Raw genomic sequence first — 26001 nt, forward strand, 5'->3', positions numbered from 1 at the left:
AAAGTATTGGCTTACCAAGCCACTGCATAATGTCCCTATCTGATTCATTTAAAACTCTAGGCATGAAATTTTGGTCCCATAGAAATCAATGTAGTTTTGTCATTGATTTAATTGGGGCCAGGATTTCACTGATAAAATCTACTATCTGCTGCCATTTTGTGTTCAGTTCAGATGTGGCACAAGCTCTCTCTTGGAGAGCTGACTTTTTTTTTTATTGTGTGTTTCTTTTTTAGATTAGATTCTCTTAATCTTAAATAAAAGTCATTCAGACTGAAAGTCTACATTTGGCTTTGTGTACAAAAAAATCCAGAAAAAACTGACAATCTCCTTTCTATTTTGTTTCCTTGTATTTGCTGCTGGGAGTGGGATTGACTAGATAATGCAATTGGAAGGGGAGAGGCAGGCAATAACTGAATATAAGAGAGCAAGGAAGAAGACAAGAGTGGCAAATCCTGCAAGTAAGAAAAGACAGTGAAGATAGCCAGAATTTGGAGCCTTGGGAGCATAGATGATGACTGGCAGATGGTTGCAATTGAGAACAGAAGACCAGAAGACTTTCAGCCAGAAAGAACAGAGTGGGGAAGGCCTGAGAATCACACCAGGAAGAGGCAGGTCTATGTGAATGAGGACTCCCTACTAAAAAGAACGGAGGGGCCTGTCACAAAAGTGATCCAGAGAACAGAAGGGTGTTTTGTCTGCTGGAAGCTAAGATACAGGATGTGGACCTGAGCTGGAAGAGGATCCTAATGGGAGTAGGAAAGAATTCAATTGATTATCCTTCACATGGAAAAAAATGATACTGCTAGATTTTCATTGGGATGCATCAAGGAAGACTACTCCAGGAAGAAATGGAAGCTCAGGTGATCTTCAGTGGGATTCTACTAGAGGAAGAGAGCAAAGATGAGACAAGATTATGATGGTCAACAGATGTCTCATGCAATTGTGCTAGATAGAGGCCTCTGGAATGTTTGACTTCTGGGAGGCATTCATGGACAGAAGACTATTCTCATGGATGAACTCCACCTGAATAAGGAGGGAATAGACTTCTGCAATGAAGGTTGGTACAACTGATTAAAAGAGCTTTTAACTAGGAAATCAGGGGAGAGGGTTGAGAGGTGCTCAGGTAATCTCCACACCTGATTCTAATATTGATTGGGAAGAAAATCAAGTAAAAAAGGATAAAGCAATACAGAAAAGAACAGAAGGTACGAGAATGGACAACAAGGGAAAATATAGTGCCAATTACAATGACAGTAACAGTCAGGTAGGCGATACTGGCAGTATAATAACTGGCACCTATCATGGTAAGGAATCTGGGGAGACCAAGTAAAAATTTTAAAAAGGAGCCTGGGTAACAAAATGAGGGAACTAGAGCTACTGGTGCAAGAAGTGAAAACAGATATTAGAGGGATAATAGAAACATGGTGAATAACAGTCATGACTGGAATACAGGTATTGAAAGGTATGCACTGTTCAGGAAGGAGAAGTAAAGGTAAGGGTGGTGAAGTAGTATTATGTATTAATGACAAGGTAGATTATAGGAATTAAGAGTGATGGAATGGATAAAATGGAATCTATTTGGATTAAAAACACTGGGGGGAAATGATAACAGAGGTTTCACTAAGATAGTGCTTGGGGAATGCTACAGACCCCCGGGATCTGATCTGGATTGGGATAGAGATCTCTATTGTAGTTAATTAAATAAATACTACTGGGCATTGTGCAATTATGAGAGAGTTTAATTTACCAGATATAGATAGGAGGACAAATGCTACTCACAATTATATGGCCCAGATATTTCTGGATGTGATAGCTAACAGATTTCTTCACCAAATAGTCACTGTGCCAACAAGAGGTGATGCCATTTTAGATTTAATATTGGTAAATAGTGAGGACCTCATAAAAGAACTGGTTGTAGAAGATAACCTTGGTTTGAGTGGTCATGATTAATTCTGTTTAACTTAAACTGGGGTCCCTGATTCCAAAAGGGCAAACTTAAAACAAGTATAAGAATTGTTATGTAAAGCCTCCGCTCAATCCAGTAGAATGTGATTATAAGATTTGTAACTTTTCAGTCATTGCTAGTATGATCATTAAGTTCTGTAACCTTTTGCAAACTTTGTAACTTTAGTGATTGTTAGCATAGCCTTTTAAGTTATGTAACTTTTGCAAGCTTTGTAATCTTTTCAGTTACCACTTGTATGAACCTCCAAGCTTTGCAATATTCCATCACGCGATCAGAGAGAGTGTGAACAAGGGAGTGTGAACAAGGGAGTGTATGTGGGACTGGGTGGAGAGGAACTGCAAAGAGAAAAGAGCCCAGAGACAGGAGCCAGGTGTGTCTGATATAATCTGCCCTGAGAAGGCAATCACGGAGTGCTGTAAAGAAAAGAAGAACCTGGTATGCATGAAAGGCACAAGGTCTGGGAATGCTTCTCGGTGATGGACACAGAAGGAAAAACTCAGTGTACGTGACAGGAGCCACCCAGTTCCAGCAAAAGGAAGAAGGCATGTGCACAAGCCCCCTGCTTCTTGACCTGCTCGCTGACCTGGATCCATGACCGCAGGCGGACACACCAGATCTACTATGCTTCGGCTTCTCAGCTTCCTCTGCTGTCTCCAGTAACTCTCTGCCTCTGTGAGTATGTGGGTGCATGAGGGTATGAATGCAGTGAATGTGTGTGTGCATGAATAAGCTCCATCCCTTTTCTGTTTGATCCAATAGTGGCATTTAATAAAACCAATATAAGTGTAACCCTGGGTTGGTTTCTAGGGAAAATGAGGTAACAGGAATTAGTTAGGGAAATTGACTGGACTGAAGAACAAGGATCTGAATGTGGAGGTGGCTTGGAATTATTTCTAGTCAAAGTTGCAGAAACTATCTGGATCCTGCAGCCCAAGCGTGGGGGAAAATCTTGTAGGGAAGTGTTACAGAACAAACTGGATGAAGAAGCATCTCAAACACGTTATTAAGACAAAGAAGATAGCCAGCAAGGAATGCAAAAGGGGATGGATCAGTAAGAAGCTACTTCCTGGAGGTCAGAAAGTATGGGGAAAAAATGAGAATTGACAAAAGCCAAGCAGAGCTGGACTTTGCAAAGGAAATGAAAAACAATCATAAAAGGTTTGTTAGCCATACGAATAAGCAGAAAGTAAGGAAAGAAGTGGGACTTCTAAACACTGAGGATGGGGTGCAGATTGAAGTATCTAGGTATGGCCCAACACCTGAACAAATACTTTGCCTCAGTTTTTAATAAGGGTCATGAGGAGCTTGGGGGAAATGGCAGGGTGGCTAATGGGAACAAGGATATGGAAGCGGAAATTACCACATCCAAGATGAAAGCCAAACTCAAACAGCTTAAAGGAATTGACACATGAAATTTCAAGCCCAACAGCAAGGATTTTTAATGAAACCTCCAAGTTAATGGACAAACTCTATGACTGGAGAATTGCAAATACAGTGTGTGTGTGTGTATGTATGTATGTATGTATGTATGTATTTAAGAAAGGGGGGGAAAGTGATCCAGGCAACTACAGGTCCATTAGTTTGACCTCAACTGTATGCAAGATTTTAGAACAAATTTGGAAAGGGACAGTATTTAAAAACATACAGGTAAATGGTAACTGGAATAAAATACAACATGGTTTTACAAAAAGTAGATCATTCAAGACCAACCTGATTTTATTTTTTTTTCAGAAGCTAACCAGTTTTCTAGACAGTGGAAATGCAGTAGATCTAATCTACCTGGATTTCAGTAAACCATTTGAGACAGTTCTACATGGGAAATTATTAGTTAAATTGGAGAAGATGGAGATTAATATGAGACTCTAAAGGTAGGAAGGGACTGGTTAAAGGGGAGACTGAAATCAGTCATGCTGAAAGGTGAACTGTCAGTCTGGAGTGAGATTAATAGTGGAGTTCCTCAGGAATAAGTCTTGGAACCAATCGTATTTAACATTTTCCTTATTGACCTTGGCACACAAAGTAGGAGTATGCCAAAAAAAATAATTAAAAAAAAATTTGCGGATGGTACAAAGCTGGAAGGTATTGCCAATGTGGAGGAGGACCGGAACATCATACAAGAAGATTCGGACAACCTTGAAAACTGGACTAATAGAAATTGGATTAAATTTAATAGTGTGAAGTGCAAGGGCATGTACTTTGGAACATTTTTTGCTATTAGATGGGAATTTATCAGTTGGAAGAGAGAGGAAGAAAAAGACACGGGTGAACTGGTCGATCACAGGATGATTAGGTACTGCCAATGTGATGCAGTCATGAAAAATGTTAATGCAATCCTAAAATGCTTCAGGTGAGGTATTTTCTGTAGAGATAGGGAAGTGTGATTACCATTCAAGGCACTGGTGAGACCTCATGTGGAATGCTGTGTGCAATTTTGGCCTCCCATGTTTAAGAAAGATGAATTCCAACTGGAACAGGTACAGAGAAGGGCTTCTAGGATGATCCGAGGAATTGAGACCCTGCCTTATGAGAAGAGACTTAAGGAGCTGGACATGTTTAGCCTAACAAAATTATCTTAACCAGCTCACCACTGTTAGGCAGAGCAATCTCCTTGCAAAAAACTATAAAAGGTCTTTTGAACAAAATTGAGTCAGAGAGAATGCTACCTACATGGTATTGTTTCATCAGTAAGATATTGTTCAGAGAACTGCTGCAATCTAAAAACATCTTTAGGCAGGTTCTACATAGTCCAATAAACTGATGTCACCAAAATCTTTACCAGGGACTTTTTCCCACCATTCCTACTGAGATTTACATTCTATCAAATAGAGACCAGTTTTCATCTGCAGAAGTCATTACCCATTTTTCTTAGTCTACATTAAAGGCAAATTTGAGACTTTAAGATTTCTGTTTCCTCGTGATATTTTTATGAAGATGCAGAGGAGAGAGATCTAGATTCTAAAGGTTTGTGTATGTTGGCCAAGAAGCACCGGTCATCTTAATCTTTGACTCTCCGTGCTCCTATTCAAATAATTCCTGTGCAGGTCACTTAGAGGACAAAAAAGTCTTCAGACACACATTGCATCTGATTCTAATCTGTGACAGCACAAAAATATTCTTCATTAAACTGTAGAAAAGCAGGAATGCCAGCTAATTGCTTTATACTATTTTTTTTTCTTTTTAAGTCTCCATGATAGATCTGAGAGGAGGGGTGGTGGGGGGGAACACACCATTAGAGTTTTAGACCATATCTGCATTTTTTTTCAAATGATCTGCCCTGTCTTTAGCAGCTGTAGCAAGCCAAGTGTCCTACATTGGAGTAGTAAATACAAGGAGCTGACTGCTCAACATTGGCCTTCTTTTAGAAGAATCTGGGTATTTTTCCCCTACCAGTTTCAATTTTAATTTAAATAGTTATCTGGGAATCATTAGTTCTATTTCAAAACGAGTAATTTCACAGGAGCATTATAAGTGTACAAATATATACGGTGCTATTAGAGTAAATTTGAATTCCACCACTTTCCAATCCGACTCTGAGTCATAAGCTTTTTTTTTTTTTTTAATTGAATGAAAGAAAACTCATCACGCTCTAAATATCAATCATATGGGAAAGGCGAGAAAAGGGATAGATACAGGAGTATACCTACAAAAGATTCCTTCAGGTGAGTTTCCATTTTTATTCAACCCTGCTCCATTTGAAGCAATTCTTTCTAGAGACTTTAAACTCAGTGTTGGGTGGATAGTCAAAAGAATATTTTGAACAGTGGGGGGTAGAGAGAAAGAAAGAAATGTGATATATACATAGTAGTTTGACAACTTTGAAGATGTGTTAGTGAGAAAATGAGCTCTTTTCTCCCTTTTTGATTTTATACATAGTTACTACATAAAGTCTATGTAGAAAGGACAGTTCTTCTTTAAACGTTCTCCTCTGAAGAAAGACATAGATAAAATATGTCAGGCTGTACACTGTTCCCTTCCTTTAAAACAGAACTGGTGAATTTTAGCTTTTCTTAGTTAATGTGGAATAATCTTTTTTTTTTCTTTTTTTTTCTTATTCTTCTGGTGGAGTTGCAGGTGCTTCACCCAACAGTTGAAGAGCAGAATCCACTGTGATGTCCAGTATGGACAATGCTATGAGCAAAACTACTTATTAAATCTAAAATACTAATTTAAATAACTTAGGGTTGGATTCTTATTAGCAGAGCTGAGACACACTAGATTGAAGTAGGGTGGGGGTGGCTATCAGAGATTCAGCTGTATTTCCCTGATCCCATACCACCCAGCCTCATCTGAGTAGTGCCAAGTGGACATAGTGTATTGAGACTGCAACACTTTGATTAATCTCGTCTTAAGAACTAAGATTCTCCAATAATGGTGCTCTAGAAATACCAAATTGAAGATGGTTCTGAACTTGTTCAGATGATCATAGTGGGCCAAAAGTATTCAGCACACTTTTTGATCATGTCTATCTAAAGTTTCCACCATGTTCTAAAACCCCCACTGCGCTCTCTCTCTATATATAAAATAATAATAAAAAAAAGACTGCACCTCCCCTTGTCCTTGGAGTGTTCTTCGTTGCACTTAAAAAAATCTGAGCCCTAAACAAAAAAGCATGGTGCAACTGGGAGAGCTAATTGTGCAAGGAAGAAACAGAGTAAAACGGGATATAGTCACATGCTAAAACATCACATCAAAAAGCCCCTCACACACAACCAGGCTCCTAAAGCTGGAAGCATGAACTAATTCCTTTTGAATACTAATGCATTACACTTGCAAAAAGAGTTAGGCCAAGTAGACCTTAGTTTCCTCAGTTAATGGCTTATGGTTTGGAAGACAGCAAGGTAGGGAAATATTTATCCTTCCAGAGAGTAAAAGTTACTCAGGCTGCAAGAAAAAAAAAATCATAACCGAAAACAAATCAAAACAGGGGCGGAATTCTCAACTTTAAAGGTCATTTACTTTGAATTTTGTACTGAGCACATAAAGATGCCACAAAAGGGTTTGAAAACCAGCATGCATATACCTCTGTTTCAAGGAGAATATTCTCAGTGAAATTAGGAAACCTGACTTCCATCTCAACAAGTTTGCCCCTGTGTATGCTCAGGACTTTAAAGCATCCTTGAACTTGTTAAGAATTCAGTGCACCACTGAGGGCCCTCATTTAGGCTGTATTTCAGGAAGTTATATATCTTGTCTATCTTGTGGTTTTTAAACATTAAAATACAGGCTGAAATTCCTTATCATGTGCCAACTAAGAGTTCCCTTTGAAAACCTGGAGAACCAGCATTTTAAATCAGTGTCGTTGATTGAATAGAAGTTGCTCGTGGTTGTATTAATTCCATCTCAGAAGGATGAACATTTCTCTGGATCTGTCTTAACTGATTTCCTGATTGCAATTTTTCACTGTAATCCAGATGATTAAAAAGAATATTTTAAATCTTCCTTTAAGTCAAGTCCCAATGTACAAAGGCCTCAGTAGGATAGGGCCTGGATAGAATTCTTTTCATATCAGACCTGTGGACTGTACAATTCTAGGTATTTACTATGGCTGAGAAAGCCTCTAGCAAAACTCATATATGGAAGGAGACGAAGCATTTTCAGCAAAGGGCCTTCAGCTCTAGAACCTTCTGTAGATAAAGATTCAGATGCAATCCTACTTCACTACACTTAGAGCTCAATTTAAGACCTTCTGCCAATAAAGGAGGCTTCACCAAGGTTGTTGACATTTTCCTTACCCAACATATTTTCAAAAAAACCCCAAACAATAAAACAACACAGCATCATTGAGGGAGGGAAGGAGAAATAGTAGCTAGTGGCTGAATTGCATAGTACTGAGGGTTTACAGCATACAATGACTTCACTTCTGAAAATAACATTGTCACTGGCCAGCAACTACCTCTCTTCTAATCAATGATATGTGCCTTGGTTCTATAGTGGTAGATATTTAGTGCAGTTTTCCCATTTTTGTTACTTAATTAACTCTAATGGTTATGTTGGATGGATGAACTGGGTGAGGTGAAAGGAAGCAATTTAAACTTTTTTTTTTAAAAAAAAAAGCCTGTTAAAAAAATTAAAAACAATCTGTTTCTGTTCAATTTGCTTCTCTTTGTTTTCATCCAGTTGTCTTCTTTTTGCTCTCAACAGGTATCAGAAATGCAAGTAACAAAATACCATGCAAGACACTGTTCTCTTATCAAAGAAGTTAGGTTAAATGTCCAAGCATTTAACTGATACATCTTCGGAACTGTGGAACACATTGGGGAACAATTAATTACCTCAGCCTTCTAAATCCAAGAGGCAAAATTACTGACAAGACTTGTTAATAAATTTACAAGAGTGATGTTAGAACTTTGAGCAAAAGTCCTCTGAAAACATATGTTTGGAGAAGATAAGGAAATACTGATATTGGGGTCAGGTCACATTGCACCTCATAACTTCCCTATTCAAATATGCTGAATCATGTTACTGAAATATGAAGAATTGCTGAATGTTAAAAATAAGAGTTTTGTTAGTTTAATGTAATAGTTTATAAATATGGATAGTTATGATGGGTACGGCTTATGTCCAGGCCCTAGGCTAGCTTCTGCCTGGCACAAGTGTTGTCTTGCTAATCTCTTACTCTTACATAAACTTGTTTAGGTAATATTTATTGCTGACAGAACAAAGGTGATGGTTAGTTATTGTCCTGGAGAATTTAGATACCAGCTAGTATAATAAACACACAAAACATCATGGTAAAAGCCTCTATCTTGGGAAAATCAGGTGTACAGTGACAAAGACATAATGGCATCAAAACAGTGTAGACAGTGAAAGTTATGGCAGGTTTCAGAGTAGACTCGAGTGTACATATTGTACAGGTTATGTAAGACACAATGCTTAGTGTTGATTGAGGAAAACTATTGAATATATAAGGTGAAAACATATAAGAAACAAGTGAACAAGAGCCCAAGTCGGAGAAATACCAGACCAGATACTGAAGAAATGAGACTGAAGGACCATACCAGAAAGGGACTGAGAGCATAGGTGTCGACTTGTAGGTGCTCCATCCCTGGAGCACCCATAGGAAAAAAAGAGTGGGTGATCAGCACCCACTGGCAGTCCCACGGATCAGTGCTTTCCCCTCCCCCCCGCAGCACCTCCAACCCACCGTGATCAGATGTTCATCAGTATGCAGGAGGCATTGGGGAGGATGGGGGGAGGAGCAGGAAGAGGCAGGGGGTACGGGTTTGGGGGAAGGGGAGGAGTGGGGGCAGGACCTGGGGCGGAGCGGGAAGCTCCACCCCAGGAAGTCAGCACCTATGACTGAGGCACTCATCATGAAATACAGGAGCGCTTCCTGGTACCAAGTAGTTGGCAACTTGGACCCCACCTGTTTTGCTTTATCTGTTTAGTCTCTGTCATAAACATATAATCAGAAACTATGTGACAATAAATCTGTCTGAAAATTTATAAATAAAAATGAAAATTGGTTACACTTAAATTGGGTGGACTCATGACTCAGTTTCCTACCTTACACTCCTTACAAAATCTAACAGTCACATATCACACAGGGACTCAAAAAAAAAAAAAAGAAAGAAAGAAAAAGGAAAACCAACCTCCTTTCTTCTATTCTTATTGTTGTAACAAACTTGTGGTTACCTCTACAGACCCAAAGACAGAGAACTGAGCAATTCTGAATCTATTAATCAGAAGCCCCCATCTCATCCCAGTCCCTACCATATACACACAAACACAAAACAAGCCTGTCCGGCACATAGTTACCAGAACTGCAGGAGTATTCTTAGTTTTGGGTCATTTCTCATTCCTCACTAGTTTTCCCCGCAGACCAGTTAACATTATCCTAAACTTTTACTCTATTTTTTTATCTTTTCACAAACTTTACTTCTCAACCAATGCAATATTTATTAAGGGGTTAGAAGGCCCTGCCTGCACGAGGTGCCTTTTTTGGAAGGATATGTAAAATCATATTATAGTTTACATCTTCAAAGTACTATTCAAACATTAATTAATTAAAACCAAGGTCCTGACCACTTGTTGTCATTAAAGAGCCTTAGTACTTTCTACAAGAGTTGGAACATTAGCCTCAGGCTCCTGGCCAAATTCCAAGCATGTAATTACATTCTACCCACCTAAATTTCCCCGGCAATTGCCACTAGATACATTGTTTTTCCGTTTCTGTCCTGAACTGTAGTACCATCTAGCTATTAGCTGCTTAAAGACTGACACTTTACATTCCAAAGGTGGCTGCATTTCCCTGATTGATGAAGGCATCCCATTACATATAGTATTGATGTAAGATTTGGGATTTTTGGATTAAAATAAGGTACTATGTCAGCCAATTATTAATTTTAATTATTTTCATATGCAAAAAAATCTGATATTTATTCCCAGTCTACCTCCTAACACACGTCAAAAAGGAAATTTGTGTTTACTTTTTTTTTAATAATTCACTTATAGTAGAATTATATAAGCAGGTGAGACTATGAACTGTGGCAACAGTTGATCATCTTATTAATAGGACTGGGCATTGAAGTGGTTTGTGTAATGGATCAAGAGACTTTTAAATATAAACAACTCTTTCTTTTTTTAATCCCTCACTCCCTGAAGTTTCTGATTTAGCAAGAGAGAAAATAAGTGCACTGAGGCTATGTATAAAGTAGAATATATTTTAAAGACTTTTCATGTGAACTATGTTCCAGAGTTAATTAAGAAGCAGAAGAGGGAGATAATTTGAGACATAGACAAGGCGGAGAAAATTTCAGAGTCCAGGAGGTAGAGAAATACAGGAGTTCTATTTCATCTGGCTAAAGATATAGAAGAGAGGGCTTTTGCAATGAAAAATAGCAAGACTGTACTATGTGTATGTAGTAAGGATGTGACACAGGAATTCTTCTAAGTGAGCTTTGTTTCCTGTCCCCAGTCACATGATGTATGTCAGACTTACACAAGGTCAAGAAGCTGTCATGTGACAGGGATCAGTGACCCACCTCCCCCCGTTTAAATAGTTTCCTCTTTATTGTAGGATCTGGGGTGGGGTCACCTCTCCACCCCTCCCCCCAGGGGTGGGGGGTTCAGCAGCTCAGCCATGGGGTGCACTCCTGGAGTGCTGACTGACTCCAGTGGCTAGGAAAGGAGGCTGGTGCAAGAGGAGGGAATGTGGAGAGGCAAGGGGATCAGATGCAACCATGCTTCAGATGCGCACAATCTGGGTTTGCCATGTTGTGAACTGAGCCCATGAGACCAAATAGATAGAAAGCTGGCTAGATCATCAGGCTCAATGGGTAGTGATCAATGGCTCCATGTCTAGTTGGCAGCCAGTATCAAGGGGAGTGCCCCAAGGGTCGATCCTGGGGCCAGTTTTGTTCAATATCTTCATTAATGATCTGGAGGATGGCGTGGATTGCACCTTCAGCAAGTTTGCAGATGACACTAAACTGGGAGGAGTGGTAGATACGCTGGAGGGTAGGGATAGGATACAGAGGGACCTAGACAAATTAGAGGATTGGGCCAAAAGAAATCTGATGAGGTTCAACAAGGACAAGGACAAAGTCATGCACTTAGGAAGGAAGAATCCCATGCACTGCTACAGACTAGGGACTGAGTGGCTAGGCAGCAGTTCTGCAGAAAAGGACCTAGGGGTTACAGTGGATGAGAAACTGGATATGAGTTAAGAGTGTGCCCTTGTTGCCAAGAACGCTAATGGCATTTTGGGCTGTATAAGTAGGAGCATTGCCAGCAGATCAAGGGATGCGATCATTCCCCTCTATTCGACATTGGTGAGGCCTCTCTGGAGTACCGTGTCCAGTTTTGGGCCCCACACTACAAGAAGGATGTGGAAAAATTGGAAAGAGTCCAGTGGAGGGCAACAAAAATGAATAGGGGGCAGGAGCACATGACTTACCAGGAGCGGCTGAGGGAACTGGGATTATTTAGTCTTCAGACAAGAAGAATGAGAGGGGATTTGATAGGTGCTTTCAATTACCTGAAAGGATGGATCTAGACTGGAAAGGATGGATCAAGAGAATGGATCTAGACTGTTCTCAGTGGTACCAGATGATAGAATAAGGAGCAATGGTCTCAAGTTGCAGTGGGGGAGGTTTAGGTTGGATATTAGGAAAAACTGTTTCACTAGGAGAGTGGTGAAGCACTGGAATGGGTTGCCTAGGGAGGTGGTGGAATCTCCTTCCTTAGAGGTTTTTAAGGTCAGGCTTGACAAAGCCCTGGATGGGATGATTTAATTGGGGATTGGTCCTACTTTGAGCAGGGGGTTGGACTAGATGACCTCCTAAGGTCCCTTCCAACCCTGATATTCTATGATTCTATGAAATCCAGAGTTTTAAAACCAAGGGCAGCAATTTTAATCTGGGTCTTGAAATAAATGTGGAGCCAGCAGAGTATTTTGAGGATAGAAATGATGCTATTGCACTTCTTAGTACATGTACAGCTTTATGGGCAGCAGCTTTATGAACATGCTGTGGTGTCATGAAAACTCCATCGGGAGGCTGGAGAGAAAAGGGATGGGATAGCCAAAACATGTCAACTATATAGACCTGATTGTCCTCATAGATGCGCTAGAGTAAATCAGGATGTCCATCTTAGTCAGCATAATAGGGAGAGGAGTACTATACCCTCTACATTTTTGCCATTTGGAAAGCTAAATGGAACATTGCATTAATGTGCAATATATGAACTTCAAAAAGAAATCTTCAATAATTTAGTCAAATAGCTGGAACAAAATGGGAATAGAAATGCTTGACAACATCCACTGCTTTATAGTATATGAATGTGTTCACAACATCATTATTTTAGTTTGTTTCAAAATGTTATTGACAAAGCAATAAAGCATACAGTATCTCTGCTAAACACACACAGCAAATTAGTTGAGACAATGCTTTGGTTCTGGAGCTATACCCATAAGATTATGCAAGATTGACCTGCATATTAGTCACTGAGCATACAAGCAGCACTAAATATTGAAAGTACGGCTGTCAAGTGATTAAAAAATTAATCGTGATTAATCACACAATTAATTGCACTGTTCAACATTAATAGAATACCATTTCTTTAAATATTTTTGATTATATATATATTTCAATTACAACACAGAATACAAAGTGTACAGTACTCACTTTATATTATTTTTATTTAAAGTATTTGCACTGTAAAAAAAACCAAAAGAAATTGAATTTTTCAATTCACCTGATACAAGTACCCTAGTGCAATCTCTTTATTATGAAAGTTGAACTTACAAACATAGAATTATGTACAAAAAACCTGCATTCAAAAATAAAACAATGTAAAATTTTAGAGCCTGCAAGTCCGCTCAGTCCTACTTCTTGTTTAGCCAATCACACAGACAAACAAGTTTGTTGACATTTGCAGGAGATAATGCTGCCTGCTTCTTGTTTACAGTGTCACCTGAAAGTGAGAACAGGCGTTGTCATGGCACTGTCGTAGCCAGTGTCACAAGATATTTACGTGCCAGATGCGCTAAAGATTCATATGTCCCTTTATGCTTCAACCACCATTCTAGGGGACATGCCTCCATGCTAGGGATGGGTTCTGCTCGATAACAGAACACAAAGCAGTGTGGACTGATGCATGTTAATTTTCTTTATCTGAGTCAGATGCCACCAGCAGAAAGTTGATTTTCTTTTTTGCTGGTTTGGGCTCTGTAGTTTCCGCATCGGAGTGTTGCTCTTTTAAGACTTCTGAAAGCATGTTCCACACCCTGTCCCTCTCAGATTTTGGAAGGCACTTCAGATTCTTAAACCTTGGGTTGAATTCTGTATAACTATCTTTAGAAATCTCCATTGGTACCTTCTTTGTGTTTTGTTAAATTTGCAGCGAAAGTGTTCTTAAAATGAAGAACATGTGCTGGGTCATCATCCAAGACTGCTGTAACATGAAATATATGGCAAAATGCCGGTGAAACAGAGTAGGGGACATACAATTCTCCCCCAGGGAGTTCAGTCACAAATTTAATCAATGCATTATTTTTTTTAAATGAGCATCATCAGCTTGGAAGCATGTCCTTTGGAATGGTGGCCAAAGCATGAAGGGGCATACACATGTTTAGCATATCTGGCACGTAAATATGGCTGGCTGGCTACAAAAGTGCCATGAAAATGCCTGTTCTCACTTTCTGGTGACTTTGTAAATAAGAAGAGGGCAGCATTATCTCCTGTAAATGTAAACAAACTTGTTTGTCCTAGCGATTGGCTGAACAAGAAGTACGACTGAGTGGACTTGTAGGCTCTGAAGTTTTACATTATTTTGTTATTGAATGCAGTTATATACCAAAAAAAAAATCTATATTTATAAATTTGACTTTCACCACAAAGAGATTTCACTACAGTACTTGTAAAAGGTGAATTGAAAAATACTATTCCTTTTATTTATCATTTTTACAATGCAAATATTTTTAATAAACATAATATACAGTTTGATTTCAGTTACAACACAGAATACAATATATATGAAAATGTAGAAAAACATCCAAAATATTTATTAAATTTCAATTGATATTCTATTGTTTAACAATGCGATAAAAACTGCAATTAATCATGATAAATTTTTTTAATCGCGATAAATTTTTTTGAGTTAATCGTGTGAGTTAACTGCGATTAATTGACAGCCCTAGTTGAAAGGGAAATTTTTAGTTCAATAGAACTGCGTAATTTTACTACTGCATACACCTGGTGTATTAGTGGATGATAAAGGTCAATGATGTGGCTTTATTTACTAGCTCCTTTTTAAAGTGTCAAATACATAGTCTAGGGAGCATCTGACTTACTGAAGGAGTGGCCTTCTATTAGTAGACACTCAGATACCATGGTGTATAATCTATTTCTCTTTATCCTTTATCTGTATCTGGGCAGTCATCATCTCTGTCTCAGATACATTTTCAAAACTACTCAATAATTTGGGGTGTCCAGTTTTGGACACCTTGGGCCTTATTTTTAGGGGGGTGAAAGACCTGAAACTCTCATTATCTCCAGTTGGAGTTGTGGGTGCTCAGCAATTTTGTAAATCAGACCTAAAGTATCAAAGCAGACACCCAAAAAAACAGAATTCAAATCAGTCGCTACTTTTGAAAAAATTGGCCTCAGTTCTTTCCTAGTGTTTGAAAGTTCATAAACAGTGAAAAGAAGAAAGGCTGAGAACACTTATCCAGGTGGAGTAGCTTAAGCATGAAAATAGAAACCTATTAGGTTAGAAAGGGAATAAAACTTGGAGTGCTTACCAGTTCCAAACAAAGCTCTTGTTTCAGCTGAAATGCACTTCTACATCAAGGGAAGCTTTCATAAAAATGTACTGAAGATTCTACAGTACCTCTGACAACTGTTATTTTAGATACATTCACCACAACTTTTTTTTGGAAGAGTCTTGACAAAATTGTTAGCTCTTTGGGGTAGGGAGTGTATCTTTTACTAAACTGTCTGTACATATATATCACAGATCTCCCTCTATAGGAATATCTAGGAGCTACTGTCATCTAAATAAACCATAATCAGGTGTGTGGGTTTTTTTTTTAAATAAACCATTCCAGACTTCTCTTACTAAAATTGTGTTATCCGATTTCAATGGTGTATCATTAGTGTAAATTATTAACCAGTCAAAATCTATATTCATCCTTTTTATCTTCTAAAGATTGATACTGTGTTCCATCACCATGGTGTCTGAATACCTAAATATGCTACACACATGAGCAAATTCAAGAAACAAAATATTTTTCCCAACTTGTATTTAGTTCAGATACTTTGAGTTCCTTCCCAGACCTGAGGAAGAGTTCTATGTGGCTTCAAATCTTGTACTTTCCGCCAACAGAAGGTGGTATACCTTGTGTCTCTATGCATGCTACATTCAATGACCATCATTACATTTTTGCTCCCATTTACAGTAGTTAAACCTACTTCTGTATTTCTTTTTCCATTTTAAGTATCAGCATAGGAACAGTATTGTAAAGGTAAATGACATTTACAATAAGGCCTAACACATATTTCAGATTTTGAAAACAACCATTTCAACTGATGAGGACTGAAAATAGAAAAGAACATTGGAAGGCAGCATGGAAAAGAGTTTAAGCATAGGACAGCTCACATGTTGTAGGAGAACAGTGTAGGGCTTATGGCATGTGAGTGTAATGGAATGCACATAAGAACTGCTGAAAATACCTGAGATTATTACCAATGCAACAGAGGAGAATAATACAAAAGGCAGCTTTCCAGACACTAAGGTCCAGATCCTGAGCTTGGTCCTACAGGCATAACTCAGGAGGGATGGGAAGATAGTTTTTAGTCACCCAAATCCTCAGGTCCTATTGCACTGGCATAAAGCAAAAGAGCCTCTATGATGGCTGCTCATACCCCTGGGAGGCCATACCAGCACAGGGATTGCCTGGGAATGAATGGAACAGCAAGAATTCTGCCAGTCAAGAATAAAGTTCAGAAGGATGTCTATATAAGCTTTCACAGATTCTGCCAGCATTGCTCAAAGCTCAGGGCATTGTTTTTTTTTTCCATAAAGACAATCATATTTAAAAACTGCATTTTTCTGAAAGTTCAGCATTTTAATATTTTCAGAGAGTATGCTAGTATTGTGAGAATAGTTGTCCATCATTCTCCTTGCAAAGTAATAAATCCTGAAATAACAGCAATATCCTGTGGAGATCAGTGAGAAATCTACATATTATCTAGCAGCTCTGACAGTGCCGTGGCATAGAATCAAGCTAACCTGTCCAAATGGTTGAACTAGAAGCATTGAAATGGTCAGAGGCATTTTTTTTGTAACTGGCACAGCTGTGCAGTTTGTGTGTCTTCAAAATCATTTCGTTTCATTGGTTATCTATCACCATGACTTATCTTCCTTTATGTTTCTGAACAACTTTTTTCCTAAAATATAGATGCATTAGAAAGAGGCCCAGCTGTTAATGCTGGGAAAAGTTCATTCCTGCTGCATTCCCATGAACTCCAGTGTTGCTGCTTCTCCAGTCTCAATATTTTTTACCTACAGAGAATTGAGACTTTGGGGTCATGGCAATAACTCATGGAAGTTTTTGCGTGCCAGGTGTGGACATGCTGGAGTAGGAGCGACAATTAGTGTAGGAGTCTGGTGGACAGTCTGGGAGAACGGTTGGGCAGGGCCTGGGGCTGAGGTTGGTTGGAATGTTGCAGGTGAGGTCTGTGACTAGGTAAGAAGATTATTTATTATTTGTATTATGGTAGCACCTAGAACAAAGGTGAGCAACCTGTGGCCTGCGGGCCATACGCAGCCTATCAGGGTAATCCACTGGTGGGATGAGAGAAAGTTTGTTTACACTGATCGTCCGCAGGCACAGCTGCCTGCAGCTCCCAGTGGCCATGGTTTGCCATTCCTGGCCAATGGGAGCTGTGGGAAGCGGCGCAGGCTGGCTGCTGCTTCCCGCAGCTCCCTTTGGCCAGGAACGGTGAACCGCGGCCACTGGGAGCTGTGGGTGGCTGTACCTGTGTATGGTCAATGTAAACAAACTGTCTCGTGTCCTGCTAGCAGATTACCCTGCCAGCTGTAGGTTTTCCACCACTGACCTAGACCCTCAATCAAGGATGTGTACCAGTGTGTTAGACATTGGACAAATAATACTACTAAAAAGACTGTAGCTCCTGCCTCCAAAAGTTTAGGTGCGAGGGGAGGGAGGGTCCTTAGCAGGGGGCTTCCTCCTTCTGCCCAGGTGTAAATCACTACACAAGATGCAAGGCTGTTGAGAATCAGACTCAATACCTCCAGCCCCTAAAATTTGTCTGAAGAACACAAGAACCAGTCCTTGTGTCATATGTGTTCCAAAGGTGTTATGCTTTTTACTTTTTACATATATTCTCACTTTACTATATTAATTTATTATTGTTTGGCTCTAACACCAAACTGTCTAGCTTATCCAGGTCTTCAGGTGCAAGAATAATACCTAAAAAACGAAAAGGAAGCAGAAAAAAAAACATATTTTTCAATTCCCTCAACTAGAAAAATATGAAGTGAAGTTTTTGTTTTTTGATGGTGGAAAATGTCATTATTTCCCATGAGAAACAGTACCAGCAAGACCATATTTATACTACTACTTCAATGCAAATGTCAGTGGCGGAATGAGAACAGAGCTGCTGCCTTCATTGTTTAGGAACAATTACAATTAAGTGGGAGCTTGCAAACAATCTGTAAACATACAGCTGGTATGTAAAATACTACTGTGTATTATATTCAAGGTTGTTTGGAATTTCTCCATGGACATGGCTGGCATGAGACAGACACAAACTGTAACTCTTGTCAACACAGGACAATAGAAGTGCAATGGGAAACAATACATTCCTTTGCTATGCTAATATTTATAGAAGAATGGGAAACAGGCACAATTTTCTGTTAAAACATTCTGGGCCAGATTTAAAAATGAGTGCTTAAAAGCAGCATTCTAACTTAATGCTTTAGCACCTAAATAAGTGACCTCATTTTCAAGAAAGTTGGATACCCACTACCTCTCCCTGAAGTGAATTGGAGCTGTTGGTTGTTCTGCACTTTTGAAAGTAGCCACTTATTTAGGTACCTAAAGACAGATAGTAGCCTAACCATAGGCACCTATTTTAGTACCATCAGCTCCCACTGACTTCATATTTATGTTGACTATGAACCACATGGAAATCTCCTGTTTTCAATTTTATGGTTACCAGGCTCATTTTTGGTACAATGCCTCTCCACAAAATGCTTAACCTACACTATGGGCGCTGTTACTCAGTGGCTCAATTATACTTAATGCTCCAAGACTGAATTAAGAACAGTCTCTTATTTCATGTGCTGTAGAATTAGATATTCCAAGAAGCAATTGTTTATAAGCATACATTTTCAAACCTATGGATAATGACCACTCTCTTAATTTATTTATGGGAGGAAGCCATGAAACTTTCTTCTGGCGTAACATGGGGTCACAGAAGGGAAAAGACTGGTTACCACTGCTGAGAAATTGCTTTTCAAACCCTGCATGTAATGTGAAATTTGACCAGTTGATAGGCTAGTAGCTGAAGTTGCCCATTATTATTGTTTTGTCCGACGTAGTTGCCTCTTTGATCTGATTGGTACTGTTCACTTAGTATCCTTTTCCTGACCAGGAGTCAGGTAGCATACCCTGATATTACGTTTGTATTCTTATCACTTTGGATTTATATCCACGCATATTCTAGTAGGGGGTCTCTCCCCACAAATTTTATCTGATTAGATTCTGAGGAATCTTTTGGTACAATGAAACTCCCCACACCTCTTTGACCTAAGCTGTCCTCCTTGTATATTTTATAACCATGCATTACAGTAACCCACTGATTTTTGTTATTCCGCTTTTTTTCAATAATGTCTATTATGTTATGAATTAATAGCAGTCCTGTCTACGGTAGGTGATTGAGACCAAAAGATTTACCTGTTACTGACAAAATATGACTCACATCTTTGTGCAAACCTCACTCTTCCTATTTATACTTTCCATGAACTAGATGTATAATTCACCTGTTTGTCTAATGCGCACGCACACACACACAACACAAAACTCTCTTAGTACCAAGTAAAGCACCAGCCAAGTAAAACAAAACACTTCAGTCAATTATATAATGTATGTGTTCTCATTTTTTCCCTTATATCAGTCCTGATGCTCCTCCTAATTACTCCTCCATTTTCTTTTCACCTACATTGCCTTGCACCATTCTACATATCACCTCTTCCGTGTTTGGGACTTCTCCACTTCACATACACCAAGCAATCTCCCTCTTAGCTTTTGTATCCTTCCTGGTAACATATTTCTTTCACAAAATCATGCAGTGTTGACCTCAGTGAAGACATCTGTACTATTTATTGCTATGCTATAAATGTTTGAACTAGATTGCAGGCTCCTTGGACAGTGTCTCACTTTTAGTTTGTACAGCAACAAGCACACTGAAGATCCTTTATAAATAACAATTGGAATGGAAAGAGGAGCTATCTGGAGGTCTGTAGTTCTTCCTAATTTTTAGAGGTTCAAAAATACCTCTTCCTCTTTCTCAGGAAACTGTAGGCTGGCCAGCACAATTTTCAATGTTCAGAGTTCAGTACTGCAGGGCTGGCCAAAGGAGGGGGCAACAGGGTCAGTTTGCCCTGGGCATCACATTTGAGAATGCTCCCAAACCTCATGATGGAGGGGTGACTGGGACAAATTTGAGTGATTGTCATTGTGACCTTGCATGCAGAGTCATAATAGAGGGGTGGCCAGGCCAAAGCTGAGTGGTGCTGCGACTTCACGTGCCAGGTCACAACACCCAGAGAGGGGAGACAGGTCTAGCCCATGGGACAGGAGCTGCTACAGCAGGGTAAGTTTCTCTCCAACCCCCGCCCCCCCACCCGCTCTCATTGCGGCTGCTTCTGAGAGCTAGTCTACACTGGCTACACTAAAGTTCTGCCGTGGCAGCGCTTTAACGTGGCTTGTGTAGTCACGGCAGAGTGCTGGGAGAGAGTTCTCCCAGCGCTCTAAAAAAACCCACCTCCACAAGAGGCGTAGCTACCAGCACGGGGAGGGCAGCTCCCAGCGCTGGTGCACTGTCTACAATGGCGCTTTACAGCGCTGAAACTTGCGGTGCTCAGGGGGGTGTTTGCAGCGCTATAAATTGCCAGTATAGACAAGCCCTCAGTGGTAATTTCTTTGAACAGGTGGGAGGGACTTCCATTTCGGATTTGTCCTGGGCCCCCAAAAACCTCTGTGCAGCCATGCAATGCTGAAATAGATACACTAAACTTCCCTTGAACCAAGGTTTGTTCTAGGAAAATCCTTGACATTCTAAAACATTTTCATGTTTTGGGGAGAGAGATCTCTTCATTATTTCCTTCCTTTGCACCCTTGGGTTCCATCCAGGAGCATAACTGGAAGTGCATCACAAGAACTGTTTCATGGATATTTCATTGGGATTTGAAGATTGAAACTTGAGAGGACCTATTCTTGGTTACCTGCCAATTTTATTATTATTAATTATTATTATTATTATTATTTGCAATTTATGACGGATGTGCACTTTATAACATTCAAGTTAGTATTTCAGCTTTTGTTTGCTTTTCCAAACCCAAGTTTGATTTGCTCCAATTTGAAAAAATAATTTTATGGTTTCATCACAATAAAGCTTTATGCCGCTATGAAAGGTGGCATTTTTTTTAAAGTTAATCACCACGACACTTGCTGACCATCCAAATTAGATACATATTTGTGTTGTCAGAATAGCAAAGGTCAAGCACCACTGAATTCAGCCGGTCAAATTGTTAGCAGGACGTGTACATTTTTAAAATTGCCTAGAGAGTCTTCAGAACTGTATAAAGTCATTTTGAAACTATCTTTTGTTGGAAGGAATTATACCCTTAACCATCAAGAATCACTATTCCTTTTCATTATCGAATTTAAGAACCATTACAATCTCTCAGTATAAATAGGAAAAAAACATTATATGCTTGTATTTACTTTTGAGCTTACTTGTCCTGAAAAAAATATTTCAAAGTAATGTGTCTAGATGTTCTAAGACTTGTTAAATAATAATAAAAATGAGTAGGCAGATCTTCATTGTGCTGTGGGAAAACAACTCACAGTGTCTTTGGAGGGAGAAAGAAGAAAGTTGAAAAACTACTTCAGTGAACTGGGTGCATACATTAATGACCGTATCCTGGACTGAACACATAGATCAGGCAAATGGGGTGCACATTGGGTTGGCCTGGAGGGATCAGGAAAGTCCAATTTTCCACCCGAGACTGCAGTGTTGTAGTGGCAGCTGATTAAGAGCTACTACTACAATCTTTTGACTGTCTTAGCCCCTACAGCAGGTTCATACTGCCTACCCCCAATATTTACCAGGGCTTTAACCAGTGTATTTGCATAATCATAGCTCCACTGGCCTACCTCACTTCAATTTATTTTTTCAAAAAGATATGCTCTAATTCAAACAGGAATTAATAGAGGGAAGTCCTATGGCCTGTGTTATGTAGGAGGTCAGCCTAGATACCACAGTGGTCCCTTCTGGGCTTAGAATATGTGAAGCTATGAAAACTCATCCTACAAACTCAGGGAGGTGTGCTCTACAAAATGAACTGGGAGGACTCCCTGAAGGAGGAAGGAGGAGAGGATTTGCTCTTATCTGCAGGTATCCCTGCAAAGTTGGCCTCTGTGCTTTACAGCAATAGCATACTCCCCACTCCCTGCATGGTCCCTGGAATTCTACGGAATTTTATTGGTTCTGTTGTCAAGGGAACCACTGCAACCAGGGAGGCTGGGACAAGATTTGGCCTTATGTACATAAACATTCCCTAACAGTGTTTAAGAGTCCATCCTCCTACAGATGGCTCTAACCAAGATATCAGGTGGCACACAAGGGAGGACATTTCAGGACCTGCTCGTTTCACTGCCTTTGCCAACATCAGCATGCTGCTGAGTGCTGCTTCTCCTGATTCCTAAGTCACTCAAATGACTGACTTATCTTCAAACAGCAAGCACATAGAGACAGAGGAGCTAAAGAAAATGGACATTTCAAGGCACATTTGAAAAGCAGCACAGTTCTGTTGAATGTCAGCTAAAAATACATCTACAATTGTAACTGTAGACTTTGTTTTTGTGAGTGGAAGAGGCCAGCTTTCTTTTAGCTCTTAAACGTGCAGGGTACAATAATTCTGTTCTTCTAAGGTGAAGGTACTTGTAATGTATCTGCCCTTAAAACTGCAGAGGCATTCAAGGATGTTGAGGGGATAACTGGGTATCTAACAATAGACACAAGCAACAGCCATTATGAATTGGACTTATCATTGTATATTAACTCTTTCCTTCCCAACTGTGACTATTTGCAAGACAGCACTGAAAGGGGTAAGACCAAAGTTACTTCACTTACAGAAAAACTAAGCTTTTGATATTCTTGTTTCTTGCTTGCTATCTATGACATATGCTATCTATGACTTATAATTAATTGCAGTTTACTCACGTGATTAACTCCAAAAAAAAATTAATCGTGATTGTGACATTGCACTCCGTATGTTTTATGGAAATATGCTAATAAGTGTGAATATAATGTAACTGGAATATGCTTCATGCAAAAGGTCTCTTGTAAAGTATCATTACAAAGCTTATAATCTACTGAGTGTAGTCATCCCATTTGTTTGCATGTATTATTTCTAGGTCTGGAGTTAGGAGAATAAGATATAATCTTGTGTTACTGATGTAAACATGTTAAGTGGAAGCCATTAAAGGTGTTTCAGAATCAAATACCTGTAAATGGTTCTGTTTACTTGCAAACCTTCCGGGGGACCTGCTGGCCAGCCTTGGAAGAATGGAGACTAGGAGTCTCATAGGACATGTGACCATGTCACATGATACTGGAATCCATCTTAAACCTGGTGCTTTTCCATTTAGAAGGAGGGCTGGGAACCCAGAGAGACAAAAGATTCCTGCCTTGTGCCAAAGCTATAAAAGGGGGTTGAACAGAACAAAGGAAGCTGAAGTCATGAGAAATCACCTAGTTACCACCTGAGCTAGAGCTAACAAGAACTGTACCAGGGGAAAGGACTGGGCCCAGACTAGGAAGGAGTCTAGTCTGTGGAAGAAGCTTATTGGAACATGTCTGAAGGTGAGATTTTACCTGTATTCAGTTTCTTAACGTATTAAGCTTAGACTTAAGTATTTTGTTTTATTTTGGTTGGTAACTTATTTTGTTCTGTCCGTTATTACTTGAAACCACTTAAATCCTACTTTTTATACTTAATAAAATCACTTTTGTTTATTAGTAAACCCAACATAAGTGATTAATACCTGGGGGAGCAAATAGCTCTGCATATCGCTCTATCAGTGTTATAGATGGGGGACAATTTGTGAGTTTACCTTGTATAACCTTTATACAGAGTAGAACAGATTAATTTTGGGTTTGGATTCCAAACTGGAATGTCTGGGTGGGTGAGTGCTGGAGATAAGTGACTTGCTGAGCAGTTTTTGGTTAAAGTCTGTAGCTTTCAGGGTGTGGACCAGACCTGGGTCTGTGTTGCAGCAGACTAGCATGTCTGGCTCAACAAGGGAGGGTTCTGGAGTCCCAACCTGGCAGTGGAAAATGGGCTCAGAGGTAATTCCAGCACATCAGGTGACAGCCTCAAGGGGGTCTCTGTGACCGAACCAATAACAGCGATTAATCACAATTTTAATCACACCGTTAAACAGAATACCAATTAAAATTTATTTAATATTTTTGATGTTTTTCAACATTTTCATATATATGTTATTCTATGTTATAATTGAAATCAAAATGTGTATTTTTATTATAAATATTTACGACAAACAAAAGAAATAGAATTTTTCAATTCACCTCATACAAATACTGTAGTGCAATCTCTTTGTCCTGAAAGTGCAATTTACAAATGTAGATTTTTTTTTTGTTACATAACTGCACTCAAAACAAAACAATATAAAACTTCAGAGCCTAAAAGTCCACTCAGTCCTACTTCTTGTTCAGCTAATCATTAAGAAAAACAAGTTTGTTTACATTTACAGGAGATAATGCTGCCCTCTTCTTATTTACAATGTCACCAGTGTGAGAAAGTGAGAACAGGCATTTGCATGGTACTTTTGTAGCTGGCATTGCACTGCACTAAACATTTGTATGCCCCTTCATGCTTTGGTCACCATTCTAGAGGACATGCTTCCATTTTGATGGCGCTCATTAAAAAAATAATACGTTAATTAAATTTGTGACTGAACTCCTTGGGGGAGAACTGTATGTCCCCTGCTCTGCTTTACTGTCATTCTGCCATATATTTTATATTATAGCAGTCTTGGCTGATGACCCAGCACATGTTGTTCATTTTACGAACACTTTCACTGCAGATTTGACAAAACACAAAGAAAGTACCAATGTGAGATTTCTAAAGATAGCTACAGCACTCAAGGTTTAAGAATCTGAAGTGCCTTCCAAAATCTGAGAAGGATGAGGTGTGGAGCATGCTTTCAGAAGTCTTAAAAGAGCAACACTCCGATGCGGAAACTACAGAACCCAAACCACCAAAAAAGAAAATCAACCTTTTTCTGGTGGCAACTGACTCAGGTAATCAAAATGAACAGGCATCGTTCCGCACTGCTTTGGATTGTTATCGAGTGAACCCATCATCAGCATGGATGCATTGTCCCCTGGTACGGTGGTTGAAGGGACATACAAATCCTTAGTGCATCTGGCACTTAACTATCTTGCAACGCTAGCTACAACAGTGCCATGCGAATGCCTGTTCTCACTTTCAGGTGACATTGAAAACAAGAAGCAGGCAGCATTATCTCCTGCAAATGTCAACAAACTTGTTTGTCAGAGTGATTGGCTGAACAAGAAATAGGACTGAGTGGAATGCAGGCTCCAAATTTGTACAAGTGTATTTCAGTGGGAGCATGGTTAGGCATCAATCCAACAAAAATATTTAAGCCTGGAGTCACTCAAATTATTCAGTGCTTAAACTCAAGCATGTGCTTAAGTGTTCTGCTAGATCAGAGCATTAATGGATTTCCACAAATATACCAAGATATTTTACCATAGCCAAATATAACATTTTGAGAAATACTACACCATACTACACTGTGATTCAAAATTTAAATAATTTTTGCATTTTATTTTTAAGATGTTTATTTTACATTCACAACACTACTTTCAAAACTCAAGATTGGATTTTGAAATATACCATACTTATATTTTCTGACCACAAAGCCAGCTCATTGGCTTCACTTTTTTCTTCAGCTCAAAGCCCTAAGTCAAAACCCTCTCATCATAACTTTCTTAATGTAATAACTTGGAATTGTATTGATCATTAAACTTCACTCTGCACCAAGTTACTATTCATTCCTCAAAATCAGATATCACAGGGACACTTGTTGCTCATTTTCTTTAGATTGTGGTCACATATTTTATCCACCTAGTGTAATGCTTCATGAATCATAGAATCGTAGAATCATAGAATATCAGGGTTGGAAGGGACCTCAGGAGGTCATCTAGTCCAACCCCCTGCTCAAAGCAGGA

The 26001-nt window shown here is 39.3% G+C and overlaps 1 long non-coding RNA gene across 1 annotated transcript; it reads left to right on the forward strand.

Moving 5' to 3' along the window:
* The first annotated feature begins 251 nt into the window (after window positions 1-251).
* LOC141990047 (uncharacterized) lies at window positions 252-5590 on the forward strand. Its single transcript, XR_012640061.1, has 4 exons — window positions 252-1057; window positions 2191-2638; window positions 3698-3834; window positions 5538-5590. It is a non-coding gene; the product is annotated as an uncharacterized LOC141990047 (long non-coding RNA).
* Window positions 5591-26001: the final 20411 nt, after the last annotated feature.

Source organism: Natator depressus, chromosome 6 (assembly GCF_965152275.1).
Source record: "Natator depressus isolate rNatDep1 chromosome 6, rNatDep2.hap1, whole genome shotgun sequence".
Classification (NCBI taxonomy): Eukaryota; Metazoa; Chordata; order Testudines; family Cheloniidae; genus Natator; species Natator depressus.